Here is a 17,352-nt window from a genome sequence, read left to right as displayed (position 1 = left end):
TAATTTGATATAAGAAAAAATATTCAACCCCTAGTATCATTAAATTGTACGTAACGTGCCAAAGTATACGAGGACTCAAGTTGTTGTTCCTGTCAAATGAAAATAGCTATTCCTAGAATTTTTCCAAGTTAATTATGCGCGTATTTACCGGTTGTATGTAGTAACAGGCGGCACCGCGTGCACGTGTAAGCCTGAAGGCGGACGCGTTGTATGTGTGTAACATACCTCTAGATAAGGCTGAGCGCGGTGGATCGTGTAAGGTCAGGCAGCGAGGCATGGGCATCTTGGGTCACGTGGGACACGTGGATACTCGGGTATCTGGCATGTAGTCAGGCGCACCGAGTGCCACGTTATACGCAGATGGCCAAGCCATGTCCTTGCCTCGCGGCTTTCCGGCCAATTCTCGCGAGCTAACGTCGCCGACGTCATCGTATGCCGGGACGATCTCTTGAAACTTGAAAATCAACCGCGCATGCGCCGAGCAATTCAATCTCATTGGTCGGCCAAATCTTCCCGCGGCGATATTCTTGTCCGCGACGCAGGCGAGCCAACCTACGCAAAATGTGTACGTTTGAATTTTCAAAGAGCGTAAGCGTTGAATTCTGACCGTTCTTTGAAGAATCGACTCTCCGACCCGACAACAAATGATTCCCAAACCTTTCCGAGTCACTGCCTCGATTATTTGAGATTCTAACCTCGAAAATTCGTATCAACTGCTTCGCCGTCAGAAACAGTTTAACGGCTGAAACTCGGGATGGCCAGCCTGCAATGAACAGCCGATAAAACTCGCGCATGCGCTGTTGATTTTCAAGTTTCAAGAGATTCTCCCGGTATGTATTACAATCCAGATTCGGTAGCCTTGTCAAAATTATTCCGGCCGAAATTCGAGAGGGAGATGTTTTTTCGTCTAATATTAATATATCGACCGTGTAAGAACGTGAGAACAAAGTTAACGAAATTTGTACGCTATTTGTTAATTTTTAGAATTTTCTTACTTTTAGCTCTTCAACCCAAATTATTTAATTTTTGTGCAATACCCAAGCGCATATGATTCTTATTTCATTGTCCAAATTTTGGGTAAGCCACAAGTGTGATATGGGAACGATATGTTTTTTGTTCGTTTCAAATTTGGAATGAAATTAATCAGAACAATTTGAATGTTATAAGGGAGCTCAATTAATTTAATTCTCAAAAACATTCAATCCTTTTGCTACACTTTTTCCATAATCTTTATCCAATCCTACTACAATCTATTACTGTAAAGTGAAAGAAGGGGGGAAAAACACGTTTTCCATAACTGGGTAGCTCAAATAAATATCAGTTTTTCTCTGCAGTTTAAAATTAATCTCACGAAAATATAGCTAAAGAACATTGTTACGTTTTTGAATTTTTCAGTCCACTTATTGTTCAATTGATATCACGTCGATTATTTTTCTAAGACTATGTTTTCGTATTTAACTTAAACTTGCGTTGAACTTGAATATATTTTAGTTTCAAACGAATGGAAATAGAATAAAAAATGCGCAGTCGGAATTCGTACGCGAGTAAAATGAAATGAGCTGGTCATGTAATCGGAAGGAATTTCAAGCACGCCAAGAAATTGGTTGGAATGTCTTGTCACAGACAGTGACGTGAGATTGAAGAGGAATAAAGAGAGGCTGAGAAAAATGTTGTGAAAAGAAAAATAGAAACGGTGAATCGATTGAACCGAGGTGTAGGATTTTTTGCTCGTGCCAAGATTCAAGGATACTTGTCTATAAGATCAGTAAATAACCATGTAGGTAGTTTTTTTTTTTTTTTTAGTATGAATCCACAAACTTGATTTAAGGGTAATTCGATGATGACGCCGAATGGAATGGTGATAATGATTTTACAACCAACCCCCGAGAGAATGATAAAAGAAAAGGGCAAAACCGTTCAATTCGGAAATTAATAACTTTGTCAAAGAATATGTTAAACAAAAGTTTTTGGGAAACACAAAAAAAAAAAACAAAAAAAACCTAGAAAAGTGTCCTACGTTCATCTTCGTATCTTCAAAAATAGGGGAGGAAAAAAAAAACGAAAAAACCTTAAAGTTTTCATTCAAAGCTATGAATTTTCATTCGGTTTTTTCTATTTTATTTTTGAAGATACGAAGATGAACATAGAATGCGTTTTTGTGTTGTTTTTTTTTTTGTTTGTTTTTTGTCCCCAACAACTTTTGTTGATAAAGTTATTATTCTCTGAATTAGACGGTTTAACCCTTTTTTTTATAACTATCTCGGTGGTTGATTGCAAAAATGTTATCAACGTTCGATTTAGCGTCATCGAATCGTCCTCAGATCAAGTTTCCAGATTGATATACCTGAAAAGTACTATCTTTAGATTTTTTTCTTGGCCTAGTTTCAGATATTGTCGATCGGGAAACGAATGTTGTAAAAACAGCAGAGTCGTTACGATCAAACTTGTGTTCCAAAATTTCATCTAAATCCTTTGAACACGCCGACGCAGCTTCTCGAAACTAGAAACTAGAAACTAGCTACGTATGCAGCTCGTTTTGCAGAAAACGTAAAACCATATTCAGTCCGCGGAAGCTTTCAGAATTATTAGGAAACTGTATAATACGAAAACCGTTTCCGAGTTTCAATACAGTTTACGTATACCAATTTCATTTATGTCCCACTAAATCTCGATCGCGAAATTCCATGAATTTTTCAGGTTTTCCAGACAAAAATCTCATAATTTTCCATGAACAATTTGAATAAACCGGTTTTACGAAATATAGATAAAAAAAAAAAAAAAATACATATTTTCCATATAATTTATTTTTTTATGAAAGTACGAACTGTCACTTGGATCACACGGTCCAATTTAGTTAATGTGCACAATCAGTTTGTAAGGTAACATTTAGGAATATTCAAAGTTCGAAGAGAACCTTCCGGCGAAGGTAAAACAAATTTGTATTCGATGTAATTTATCTAAAGCTTGAAAAAATTGCGGGACGTATTTTTACGAAAAGAAAAAAATGTAGTGAACGATTCCCTGACTTTCCGCAAAAACTCCTGACATTTACTTGATTGTTCCGGAATTTCAGAATTCCATGACATTTCCAGATTTTCAAAAATTCCCTGACCACTTCATGCTTAAATGCTAAAAATTGTTCGCAAACCTTTGCTAATCGTTAAATTTTCGTTTTCATTGCGTATTATTCGGGATGATTTGAAAATTACGACAATATCTCAAATTTTGATGAAAATCATATTCACATTAGAGATGTACGACGATTTCCAAATTCTTTTTTCCTCACTTTCATCAAAGCTAGCTGACGACAATTTCTATAAGGGTTGATGATGATAATACGCGAAAAGTGATGCCAAAAATTGACAACGTTCTCGTAGAAAAGCCTCGAGAAGCTCGACGAACAGTTTCGTTTCGCAAACGCGAATTTCATTGCGATAATCCGGAGCGTTCGGTCACTTGGGACAACGAATTTAAATCCAAGGACAGGGGAGCTGAAAATTGCACGCTTATCGGTTGGCGTCTAGAGAGACGGGACTGACTTCGTCGACTAGCTTGGCTTAAGCAAAATGAATTGGGTTACGGAAATAACTTACACGTTGCCTGTGCGAGTCTAAAAAATACAATATCAAATTCGTATAGACTGTAACGACTCGTCACTCACTCTCTGTTGCTTTAAAATTTACAAAAAAAAAAAAAAAATAATGTGTTTTAAACTCGAAAAGTGTTGGTCAAAACAAAACCACTGTAAAACAATGCTTTAAAAAGTGTCATTGAAGTTGATTTAGTTACATCTAACCGAAAAACTTATAAATTCAACGATACTAAAGTTTAACTAAAAACGCCTCATTACTTATCTACAATATCGAATCAATCACATTTTCACACCATTTTGTATTATTTTTATGTTTGAATAACTTGTCACATTCGTTTTTTTTTTTTTTTTTTTGTTTTTTCTTTGTGTTTTTTTTTTTTGACAACAGTAAAATAATGATAACTCTCTTTGACATTGTTAACGAATCAGGACGTTTAAATTCGAAATTCAGTATTCAACATTTTTTCTTTTCGGATCACAGTATTATTTTTTAATAAAATTTACGTTAAATAGATCGAGCTGCATTATCTTTGAACGTTTGGATTACATCACTAATTTTCTTCGAACTTATCTTTTAACCTAACAGCAGTTAAAACAGGATGTTTGTATGACCTGATTGACACTTGCCGCGATAGGAAATAATTGACGAATTAACTACAGAGGAAAATCACTAGAATGAAAGAATTCCTTTCAGTCAGAGACGATCAAGCTTCCTTTCCTTGAGACCATTTCCTGAAATTCAAAATCAACTCTGTGTGTCCGCTTGAAAATTTCCTCCGAATTTTCCTCCGATGTTTCATTATCTATCTGATTGTGTTCATCGGTTTTACCAAATTCGACGTTTTCGTTTCACGTCGAGACCTACGTGTTTTACTCCAGGAAAAGCAGAACAAGATTACCATGACCGACGTTGAGGAGAATTGATGGAAACTATTGATTCTTCAGCCTGATCCAATGATCCGTGGTTATTGATGAGCTGCGTCGTTTCATCAGCGGTGTAATTCGCTACTTTTTTTTATCCCCTCCGATCTAAAGATCTGCCCTGATTAATTACGCTATACACGCGCTCAACTTAGTAGAATGTAAGATATTTACACAAGAGAGAATGTTAATAATTCTAACGCGTATAATCATCCACTATGTTGCAGAAAATTCAATTCAACACAATTCTATCGTACAATTTTCGATAAATTGAGAGAATGATTTTAACCATATACATAGTTAATCTATATTACGGGACTTTTGATACCAAGATTTTATTCTCTTTACTAATATATACGATTCTAAATCATAAGCTTTCAAAGTATTAGCTTGTAAATCAAATATTTACAATCGCATAAATAACATTTCAAATCTCGACTCGTATTCAGGTTTGAATATGAAATAAATTTTTTTGAATCATCCTCTGTGCTTTGTTTTCCCGATTCTGCGTACAGTATTCATGATTTTCGTTTTCTACAGGGAAAAAAACACTCATCTACTGAGCTTTCATTTTCTTCGACATTCGTATTCTAAAATTTTTTATTTCTAAAAGTAATGATTTTTAAATCTGTTATAGCCGATCTCTGAGAGTACTTGTAAAAAAAAGGCCTCTTGAGGTAAGATATTTTTTGACTGAGTCATTCGAAATGAAAAAAAAAATATTTAGTTAATACAAGGTATTATCTGATCTTTGATCGAAGGAATAAGTAAAATATTAATTTATAACAAAACGGCGGCTTTACAAAAAAAAAAATTTCGCCGCAATTTGTTTGTAAAATGGAAAATATTTATCTGTGAGAAAAACCGTTCGATCAAGGACTGAAAAATATATTCATAAAGCTTGTGTGAAAATTTGAGACCGATCGATTCAACCGTTTCCGACAAATCTTGCTTTGCAAATCCGACTTTGAAAACATAGTTTTGAGAAAAACGCGTTCCAAGTTTCAAAAGCACTTTCAAACGCTCCGGGGCGTTTTTGCAAATGCGCGCGTAACTTCGAGACCATTTATCGGATCGAGATGAAATTTTCCGTGTATATTCTTGAATACATAACGTTCCTAACGAGAACGAAATTTAAAAAAAAAAAAAACTTAGATTTTTGGAAAACCCTGAAAAATTTACCCGTCAAATTGCATCAACTTTAGGAATTTCAACTTGGCGATTATTGTAACTTCGGTTTAACGATTCTCCACATTTCGTCCCCCATGCGGCCGACCTTGAATAACACCGGGTCGATTCAAGACGTACCGACGTATCGGCGACGTCTCTGTTCGTCCTTTCGTCCGAGTAGACTGAAATAACTCGTGGAGGCTGTCGCGATTCGATTTCGTTCGTGAGGCTTTTGCGCGTGTATTTGCACGCTGCTTACCCTTCAGCGATTGATTGGCTCCGATTACTCGCAATTCCCAATCTCTATACCTACGTTACTCTGTATATTCGTCCAAGTGAAAACAACGTCATGCCCTAACGATGCTTAGTGTTTTCACAAACGGTAAAAGAAAAATATTATTAACAACAGTGCTTGCGCAAAAATAAGACGTCAAGATTTTTATATTATAAGATTCAATTTTGCAGACTGAATGTAAATATTGTGAAATATTGTTGAAATGCTGTCTTAAGATGTTCAATATTTTATTTTCAAAATTGTATTCAAGATTCAGATACTGCGTTTAATCTTTTGAGTCACACGTTATTGTGCTTAGTCGACTTTTGTAACAATATAGTGTTCTGTGAATTTTGCGTTCACTGATTAGAATCCGAAATCGGGTTTAAAAAATTTGAGAAGTCAATAAATTTTGCTAATCTTGTTCCGAGATAACCGTAAATTATTTATTCTTTACTCAAGATCTTCGTTTAAAATATTGTTCGTTTTTTCCACGATAAAAAAAAAAACTTTTTCTTTAAATAAATTAATAAAAACCGAGACTAAAATCGACCTACGGATATTTGCAGCCCCGAAGTATCGTAACGACATGTTTTTGTAAAGGCCAGTAAGTTGGCTCGTGTGAGATTCGAGGTTTCCTGCCATGTGGGAAAATTAATTATACCTGTTGTAAAACGCAATCAAGGATAGTTTCACGCAAATGGAAGTATACCTACGTGATGAACAGCTCTTGGTGGAATTAGACTGCGATATGAGTACACCAACCTTGTATTTTGTAACTCGCATAGCACACTGTACAAAATCGTACGTCTACAGTGAAAAAACGTGTTAGAATATGAAGAAACTGATAAATTGATTGAATATTTCAATTACTCAACAATTAGTATTTAAATCTGCGTCTCTTTAAAGTCGTTCTTTTATTTCGCATCGATGTTTATCGTACATCCTTGAATCAGGAACACCGTACAGGTACACACTAAACTTTCCTATAATTTTCGACTTGTTTCAAACCCATTTTGGAATCGATTAACGTTTATACACACAGAAATAGCGATTAAATAAATAAATAGGTGAATAAAGAATGCAATGAATATAATGTGTATCGTATATTATAAGTGAATGAACAAAATGTATATTACTTACGGAGAGACATATCGCTTTCTATCAGACAACAAGGCCTGAGGACGACTCAAACAAAGCGTATCTGAAATCAAACGTAATAAAGAATAGGTAAAAAATGAACTCAAAATTAAACCACCGAAATACAGATGTGGAGGGTTGATCATCGTGTCATTTTATTTTTTTTTTTCTTTCTTATGTACCTACATTGTTGCGTGAGAATGAAAAAGCATGGACTAAAAATTATTTATTTACATGTAACAACGCAATAGTCAATTTTACACACTGTATTGATAATTGTTAGTAAATAATATTGAATTCATGGACAGAGAGTTCTTTCTCATCCTTCCATTTCTCACGATGCACTTTTGCCGGAAACGAGAGATAAAGGTATCGTCCGTACATACGGCACTAAACGATCATCGTCGTCGTCAAGTTTCGTCGATTAATAGTCAATAACGGGCTGGATAATCGTTCGATTGTAGAAAACTAGAGAATGAAGCGAGTGCGGTATCATTGGGTGCGTGTTTCGAAACCTGAAAGGTCTCGAGAATTTCCCGCGATCCGAATATCGTGCCTGTGGTATCCGCGCCTAGAAGGACATGACTTTCTAGTATCCAGTAACATAACCTATTAAACTAGTTTCATTCGTTCGTCACGGTTTTGTTGAACGAGTTGTTAAAACTTGAGCCGTGATTCGAGAGGAGCGAATTTATGGATTCAATTACTCCGTCTGGTTTCCTTGATTGACCTGCTGCGGTGTTGGGACACACACGTTTCGTGTTTGTGATATCTAGGCGGACTGCCAGTTGGACAGTCGTCTGAGGGACAAAGGGAAGGAAAGGGAAGGCAGGGAAAGGAAAGGAAAGGAAACAAGGGGCTGAACGCCACAAGGAAGGGATAAAGAAGCCGAAGCGAGAGCGACTAGAGAAAGCGTCTTCACACACGCCGGTGTTCCAGACGTGGAAGTACGTTCGATGTAACGCGACTAGAGAGAGAAAGAGAGAGAGAGAGAGAGAGAGACAGAGAGAGAGTGAGAGAAAGACTTCGAACAAGCGAAAAGGAAAAAAAAGTCGAGAGAGATAGACGAGAGAGGATGTTGATGGGGGGGGGGGGGGGGGGGGGGGGGGGGATATCGCTTTTTTCAACGTCTAATTTTCTCCCCAACGGAGAGAAAGAGAGATGGAGAAGGAAAATCGAAAGCCGATCGGAGAGAGAAAGAGGGACCGAAACGCCTAGTGGGGAGAATTTGGGCACCAAAACGGCCCTGAGCCACTTACTGCAGTAGGTCAGCTCTCTTCACACAGCACAGGACAACATTTACGAGACGCGAACCGCAACGGACTCGGCGTTATGTATGCGCCCATATCATGTCGGAGACTCATTGTGCGCCTAGTCTGCATGATGGACACCTTTTACCTCAAAACTGTTACCGTCCGGACAGACCGTGTAGTGGTCGTTTTTCGAGTAATAACAGCCTTGTTTCAACCCATTCTCATTGTCGTGTCCTTCTTCAATCGAATCATGAAAACACCGTCAGTTCTATTTACTGTAGGAAATACGTAGAAAGTCAAGTATCGGGTCACCGAGTAATCAGGGATCCTGACTTCACGGAACAGTTGAATCTTGGAGTGTTCAGATTTTTCGGGATGTCCAACAGCTGAGCAATTCATAAGAATTCTAAGTTTCCCTGACTGAGATCTCAAAGTTTTAAGACCGTTTTCACTCTATCTCTATATCTCTCTCTTTCTCTTTCTCAACGTATATTTGCTCGCTTTCATAACTTCGTTTCAAAACACTCACTTTCACGTAGTTCGGAATAAACACGTATCCGTATAAATTCGATAGGTACCCAGTGTTGTGGTGAGTTCGAAGACGTCCATCCTCTTTAAAGGCCAAGACTGGTTACTTAGCAGATTATGTAAGTCGAATCTATCGATCTCCAGGGGTCCTAGATATCCAAGTTCATTTCGACCATAGCCTATCCATGAACTATCGAAGATTCCGAATGTTGTTACCAAACTGGTTATAAGAATACTTGAAGATCATTGCACAAGAAGTGGTCGGCTCTCGAACCAAGTTCTTTGTTTGTGGTAAGAAAAGTATCCGAATACAGGAGGGATCCATTCCATATATTCAGAGGCAGGAATAATATCATAGATGTGAAAATAAGATGCACATCGCGAATGAGCTTTGCAGGCGTGAAGAATAGCTTCAAGGATGGGCGGATTGGAATAGCCGAATTCCGTAGAGGTAATTAAAGATTGGAATAACGTCGGTAATCGACAATACAATCGGCCGATATAAGACAAACACAAGGATATGGACACGTATGAAATTGCTTTATTTGCGAACGGTTCAATGCCGCTGGTAACGAGACAGATGTATAAAGTCTGTTTGAAATGTCGGAGAGACTACGACTACTATAAACAGTACAGTCTTTCTTTATATAGTTCTCCTTAGATCTCTTCTACAAAAAATTCTGAGTTGTCAATCAACGATACCCAATACTTGTGCTCTTTGTTGTGAACTGACAATTAGATTGAAAGAATCGATTGTCAAACGTTTATAGAGAACCTTCGGTAAGTGGGCAATAAAACCAGAGGAGTCCAGGTGATCAGGGCTGTATCGAGAAACAAAGATAACAAATTGAATCTCGCAAGGTACCCCTGGTGCAATTGATAAGAATCATCAAAGGTGAAGGAGAAGTAGTAGAAGAAGCCGAGGCGAAAAGCAAGATAAGTCTACTGAAATAGAACATCCATAACCAACCACAGAGAACGGGCCGTGCGAGCTCAATCTCTCGACTACTATAGGAAAATTGACTTCAAAGCGACCATCGTCTGGAGGTTCTCCTCAGCACGGCCCTGTCCTGAATAGACGCAGAACGTACCACGCTTATCCATATCTAGGCTCGCGTCACTAACACGCCTGTGTAAACACAGAGTCAAGTATCGTCTCGGTGTGCGAGTTGAGCTGCATTTATGTGACCCAATGTTATTGACGAAGCCGACAATGAGATCGAGCCCATATTCTCGTTCACGTATAACAAACGCTGCTGCCTAGACCTGGTCATTGTCAGTCAGCGAAGTGAAATCTACAACACGCAAGTGTAAGAACGGTACCGGAAGCTTGTGACCCTGATCTATTGTGTTCCGATTTTTTTAGTCATTCAAGTACACGTGTATACTACACTGTAGGTATACCACATTTACGAAGGTGGTAAGTACGGACCTGGGCATCGAACGGTTCACGAATCACCGCCGATCGGTTATACTTTCCTTTATTACACCCAGACTTATGTGGAGCAAGTCGAGCCTTCAATGGATACACAGAAATTATTGTTTCTTCGTAACTGAGTAACACCAAGTTCCTTGGACAGGGTGGTGCTCATTCGGAGGACAGTGCACGTTGATTGTAATGTGCAACGGTCCAGCTTTCGACGTTGTTGTAGCAGTGATTCTTGACCATTAATCATGGGATTCGCATCGGAGTTTCCAATCAGGCTGACCGAATGAGGTAAGGAGGATTCCAGCGTGGGCCAGGAAACGGTTCTGGATCAAAGATCGGCCGGTCGCGTCATTAGTCAAATCACCTACGACCGGCCGCGACCTGTGATGACCCACAGAGTTATACCCCGTTCTTAATTCTCCTCTAATTGCATCCGTTTCACGAATATCACGCGGGCAGTTGGGTGTAGCGCCAAGGTGCACGCTTTGCGTGTGGGCGACCGAGTTTCAAAGTGGAATTTCGTTTCTGCCGGTGCAGTTACGAAATTCTGCTGATTTAAGCGGTTCCAAACCGTCTCCAATTCCTTGCGAAACTTCGCCGCGACTGCAGGGAAATCCTCGCTCCATTCGGACTATGGTTTCGTGTATATATATATATATATACATTTTACAACCTTGCAATATTTGGTCAACCTACTTCTCTTTCTTTTTATTATTCGACATTACGAGAAGGAGGAAGAGCCGAGCGAGGATTTTGGAATTTAAAATTGAGACGCGCGTCTCTGTTCCAACTTTGAAATAGTTGGACAAAAACTACGAATTACGACGATTTTATACAGTGAGAATCGCTGTAATTACTATTTAAGTTTTATTACAGGTTTCGATCCAGCATTTCGCATCTTATACGCATCTAGACTCACGGTGATCTGGTGACGATTTACGTCAATTATCCATCCTGTCTGCCTTGGCCTTTAACACGTCGATAATACGGTTACCTGTTATCTCACACCTCGATCACTTCCGGCCACTTCTACACACGCTTTGCGTCAGCTTGTGTTTAGAAATTACGAGAAATGAACCATAACAAAGATTGGCACCTTTGTCTTTTGGTTAATCAATATCGAGTGTTTTCTTTCCATTTCCACGAGTGCGCAAGATCGTGGTCACAGAATTAAAGTGCCAAGGATGAGTCACTTTAGAACACTTGAGGCATTAAGGTATCGGAAAAAAGCAGTTCCTGAATATATTTACGATTACGTAATGCTCGTTGACATTCACAGACGCGCGTAAATTTCGTTTTAAAAAGTTAAATACCTATGAGAGTAAAAATCAAACCTCATGTTCGCTACTTTGCATCTAGGCAGAAGAACGATAGGCTTTAAATAGTTTCGATTCTCACACGCACAGCGTTTTGCGACAAGAAGAAATTCTTTTTCTTCTACCGATATGGAATTCAACTTAACATCAGCATGACGTAACCTCGAAGCAAGTTAGAATCCAGTTCCAAATATTTATACTGTTTCTATCAATTTTCGAAACTTCTTCTTTACAGCGGTCGTAAAGATACAATTGCAAACTCTATAATTTCCCAATGTCTGAAACGACTTCATTGAACATAAGAAGAAGAAAGTATAGAATCCCATTTGCTTACTCCAACGTGTCTTCAACTTTTTGAACAAAATTAATCAAGGTTGTAGATAATGTGACAGATTTGCATCGAGGTCATACTTCCAACTTCAGGAATAGGTTCAGCCATATTGACCGCAAATGATGCACCTTTCAGCCTGTATTCCAGATTTTTTTACCGCCCCCATACCGTGTCCAACAGAACCTGAAATGACGAGATCAAAATCGACGCGGTGAAACTGGACAATCAAAAAAGACCCTAAACAAAGTCTAACAGTCCCTTCGAATACACCCTCTTCGAAGGTTCGTCCGTCAGTCGAGAAGCAAAGCTCTCAAGGTAAAAGGAGAGCCCTGTAATATTCGAATGAAAAGCTAACGAAACCACGCGCAGGTGGCAAACTGCGCAACGGACAGATGGACGTCGGCAGGGGTTCGCCCACGTTTCGTTATTCTATACCGAACCGGATTTGGTGGTTCGAAGCCATGGAAGCGAAGGAGCGGAGAAGCTCGGCCTGCAGAATGGCCGCAGATGCCGGGGTGCGGAAGGGAGACGATGAAGAGACGATGGTGCTGGGCTTCGGGGTTCGGACCCGGGAGAAACTGGATGAATAACCTGTGCAGCCCTCGGTCCTAGAAATTCGGGGTTTGTGCTGCACCGCAGGAGGGTTCGTCGGCCTTCCGGAGGGGAAGAGAATTCAGCCCTTCGTCGGAGGGCGATAGGGGATTCGTTTCGATTCTTGGAGGGTCCCTTCGCTCACGGATGATGGGAACGTACCTCCTCTTCTCTTATTTCCTCCCCCGATTATTATTCCTACCTTATACCTGGACACGTATTTGGTCTGAAAGTTAGAAGGGGAAGGGAAACAGGTTTTGGAACGGTAACTCAACATTACGATATCGCGTGTACGATGTGCAATGTGTTAAAAAAAGTAGCCGGAATTTTGTAATTTTGTATATATTTTTCGCATTTTTTCATCAATTTCCCGAACTTTTCTTAATAACCACGTAATCACACTCACAAGCCCTGTCGTTTTCCAAAGTTTAAATAAAACGATTTGGTAGCTCGGAACAAGGAAGACGTGTACGACTAGCCGAATTCGGCAATACAACTTAAAAAGACTTAACAGTTAAACTACAACTCGACAGTTTCTTCAACGATACCTGTTTTACTGAATTTTTCTAGTTACTGTAACAAATGAAATTTTTCTCAGTGTATGTCGTTCCTCTATTATAGTTACAGAATTTTCTGAGCTGAGGGCAAAAAAATTCTGTGCACCAAGAGTATAATAAATTGTCTTTTCCGCGGCAGGTTTAACATCAGTGACACCTCGGGACTGGGAACAATCAATAAACTTTAGCGTTAGACCTACAACGTCGTGAATCAAATTTTGCACGGGTAATTCCGCGAAGTACTTAATGAAAAGCAAGCAAGCCGCACACGCGGTTCAATTACGTACACGACGTACAAGTACCGTATAATAAATTGTTCCCAAGTCGAAGTTCATGATAGTAAAAGTCATTTTAATCGCCCCATAAATTGGAACTGTTGAAAAAAAGAACGAGACAAATATAAGCAAGTCTCGAAACCCAAACGATCAGGCCTCCTTAACGTAGCTCTGTTTTCACCATACATATTATTCAGAGTTTAATTCGTTCGTCGAACATTTAATGCAAGATACCGAATGCCATTTAAATAAAGAACGTAAATAACGGAACAGTTTGTTTAAGGATGAAAGGACGGGTTTAACAGCAACAAGAATCTGTCTTCGAGATGTTTCTCCATAGATTCGCAGCTCAATCCCTTGCACAAGTCTATTGAATAGTTTGAGGCTGTCATTACTGCGTGTAATTGAAAGAAGAATCGAAAGTCGTCCTCGAATATTCAAACTGCTGTTGCTTTTGCTGATGATGCCGGTGCTACTGGTGTTCCTGCAGTGTCGTTTCACATACGAATGAATGAATGAATGAGTGAATGAATGGATGGATGGATGGATGGATGGATGGATGGATCTTCTGTTTTTCTCAAGCAGCGCGAAACGAGAGAGTGACTGACTCGAATTTTACGAGTTACTCAACACTTCATTGCTGTAATAACGTGACTGCTCCAAGTTGGTCTCCATACACGTGAATACGCACAAATATTCGTGTTGTACCCGGCATTAACCAAACACTCATGTAGGCGTTTGTAGATAATGCGAATTACACACTTTTCATTTATCTCGTCTTTCTCTCTTCCTCTAATCTCCACCTCGTTATCATCATCGTCGTCATCGTTTCATTATCAAACTCTACGTTCATTTGTTCCTTCTCGTTTTCTTCTTAAAACTTATTGAGGAAGGTCGTTTTTTTCGCTACCGCGAGGCGCGATTAATCAAAATAAAAATTGTAAAAACATATACGCGCAACCAGAAAAAGACTCGTGTAACTGAATTTGAATCGCGGTCAATGAAATAAATTTGAATAGTATAATAAACGATCGTATCTATTTTCTACTATTATCATGATCAAATTTATCGCTGTTGCTGTTTGACTTTGCATTAATTTTACTAATTTTTTTTTTTCTTTTCTTACTTTAAACTACGTTCTACGTAAAAAAAAATATCTATTTACAACCCGCGGAGGGCAAAATTAAGAGAAAATTGATGCATTTTTTTTTTTTTTTTTTACTTCTTTCTTTCCCTCTTTCTCCGCAGATATTACGCTTTATGCGCAACATGTGTGAAAATCGAGTTACTTCACTCATTCGATTGATAAAAAGTGAGGTCAGAACGCAAACAAGTTGGCTCGATTCTGTAATATCGAGTCACACGAATGTGTTACGGTATATGAAAATGAAGTACGTGTTACATGTGTTCTAGAAATTGAATCGTAGTCGTTTCTTTTTTCTTTTTTGTTTGTTTCGATGTTTATAGTTGAATTATAACTGATTTATGAATCGTTGGTGGTCGTTTTTTTTTTCGTTGTTGCTGATGTCGTTACATCCGACTGTTTCATTTTTCCTCAGAATCGATCGTTCAATTAAATTTATCATAAATGACACTGTTTCATTCATTGAATTCTTAAATAATCGTCAAACAGACCTCAATAGTTACTAGGTCAATCAACGGTTCGGAGAGGATTGAATCACGCGAGATGAAACAGTGTTCGAAATTTGCTGGAAGCATATTCGACACTAATGATTTCAGGATAGCCCGATCGATGATCAGGGACACTGCGACGTAAAAGAATTTGCGTTGCATACTTTGCGCGCATATATCGATAAAAAATCAAAAAGTGTAAAAAAAAAAAGTAAATAAATGAATAAAGAAACCACTCGCGAGATGTCAAGGCGCGTCGGTTGTCACGATTTCGCAGCAAACTCGATGGCACAACACCTAATAATTTCTCGACGCCGTTAACCGCGTTTCTTTTCAACTTTCGTACCTTGATCGCTCGGCAAAACCACGTCGCGTAAAAAGTCGTCGGATAAACGACATATATTCAAATAAATTTTTAATTTTGGCATTTTTCCAATCTTCCCGATGTGTTTATAACAAATTATTGATTTACCACCGAATTACCGTTCAATGATATCATTTTCTTACCTCGAAATTTCCTAAACGACTAAAACTCGAGGAATGAAAAATGGTACGCCTGAAAGAAGAAAAGCTTTCCATTCGCGAGTCGGTTATTTTAGCTGCATACGAAACAAATGACTTTATACTGGCTTCGAGCCAGCCTTCGGACTTCCCGTTTTCACACTGCCGGTACAAAGTTCGTAGAGAGAAAAAGAGCATAATATACAATTCGAATTTCGAACTACAAATTCAGATTCATGATTAACGATTTCAAGGCCCTCGGATACCATATTACGTGAAAATACGACGATTTTTTTTTGTGTATTTTGAACCACCATGACGGATCCACCATTACAAATTTTGGAAGTCTGACCTTGGATTCGTTTTCGGTGACCCCAAAAAACCTCCACCTACCAATTTCTACCAAAACGCGTATATTTAAAATTTTTTTTTAGCAATATGGGATCGCCATTTAAGATTTCGCAATCCGACTTCTAATACGTGATCAGCCACCCAACAAACCGACGATTATCAATATTCGCCAAAATCAAAATATTTATAGTACTTTTTTTGTCCACTTATTGAATACGCCAAATTTAAATTTTGCAAATCTGACCTTGGATTCTTGATAAGCGATGAAAAAAACGATACGGTAGCAATTTTTCATCAAATCCATTTATCCATTCTCAAAATATCATCACTTTTACTGGATTTTTTCGAATTTTGTTTTTTAAATAATTGAAAAATTACCGAAACGATCAAAACGAAAATCTAATCAGTTTTTAGTTTGAAAAAACCGCATTGATACAGACCAAAATCATTGAAATTCTGTAACTCGTTCTCAAGATGTCGTCGAGCAAAAAAATTGCTCACATACGTACGTCCATCCGAAAATGATTAGAAATGATTTTCCAAACTACAAAACGTAGAGATTTAGCGAGAGCTCAATTTTTCATTTTCGGGGCGATTAAAATAACTCACATTTTTCTGTGGGAACAGCAAGACGGAAAGTTAAAAAAGGCGAGTTTATCGGTGAATCGAGTTGTTCCCGCTTATTGACCGTTGTTTTAGTACCCCGATATATTTTACCCACTATCGGTTGGCGCGCACACTGTCGATATGCCTGGGATTCGGACAAACAGGGTTGAAAGCACGCGAAAGCTACAGTCGGGTGGCTTTGACTCGGTTTTCTCTGTGAAAGCACTGCACAGAGAGAGAGAGAGAGAGAGAGAGAGCGCACACGGAGTATAAACAAGTAAAATTGGCTTTGCTCGCCGAGCTGCTGCAGGTTTCAAAGAGTAAAAGTATATCACATATACGCCGCTCGGATTTTCAGTAACGGTTCGCTTTCACTTCCTGTACCAGACAATTATGTAAACCGTAAGCCGTAAACCGAGTAGCGGGGTGTTCGGATTTAATAACGCACGAGTAGAACAGCGGCGATTACTAATCGCGAGACGGTCGAACGGTCGAAACCGTAACAGGAACGGAAACAATGAAGACGGGTTTCAAATTGCCTCGAGATCCCGAGAGTCGTTTTTATATTCAATGAGATAATCGGTTGCGAAATGTTTGGTCGATTTCATTTTTCGTTGAAAAAATCGACGGAAATATAAAGAAAAAAAGAAATGAAACGAGCAGAAAACATCGTCAACTGACCTATAAGACGTAGAACGATAAGAATAAGAATGTTTGACAGATTTTTACTTTTATTTATTACCCTGTCGAAAGTAGTTTCTTTATTGGATATAAGATCTTTGAATTTTGAGTAGAATTTTTTAATTTTTTTTTTTTTGGATCTTTCAGGGTAGTAAATAATTCATAACTTTGATTCGACAATGCCTGCACGGAGAGACAAAAGTC

General features: G+C 38.6%; 2 protein-coding genes across 4 annotated transcripts in view; both read right to left on the bottom strand.

Moving 5' to 3' along the window:
• rdx (BTB/POZ and MATH domain-containing protein rdx) overlaps window positions 1-7,161 on the bottom strand; it is a 66,628-nt gene extending 59,467 nt beyond the window's left edge. The window contains exon 1 of the mRNA XM_069135778.1: window positions 7,101-7,161. The gene's annotated coding sequence lies outside the window, so the exon portion shown is untranslated. The remainder of the gene's footprint in view (window positions 1-7,100) is intronic.
• Window positions 1-17,352, bottom strand: part of Orc2 (origin recognition complex subunit 2) — a 142,258-nt gene that overhangs the window by 41,947 nt on the left and 82,959 nt on the right. For all 3 annotated transcript variants that reach the window (XM_046624063.2, XM_046624064.2, XM_046624066.2), the window contains one exon: window positions 7,101-7,161. The gene's annotated coding sequence lies outside the window, so the exon portion shown is untranslated. The remainder of the gene's footprint in view (window positions 1-7,100; window positions 7,162-17,352) is intronic.

Source organism: Neodiprion pinetum, chromosome 4 (assembly GCF_021155775.2).
Source record: "Neodiprion pinetum isolate iyNeoPine1 chromosome 4, iyNeoPine1.2, whole genome shotgun sequence".
Taxonomy (NCBI): Eukaryota; Metazoa; Arthropoda; class Insecta; order Hymenoptera; family Diprionidae; genus Neodiprion; species Neodiprion pinetum.
Note: the sequence above shows the minus strand (reverse complement) of the source record. Positions and strands in the feature narration are given on the sequence as shown.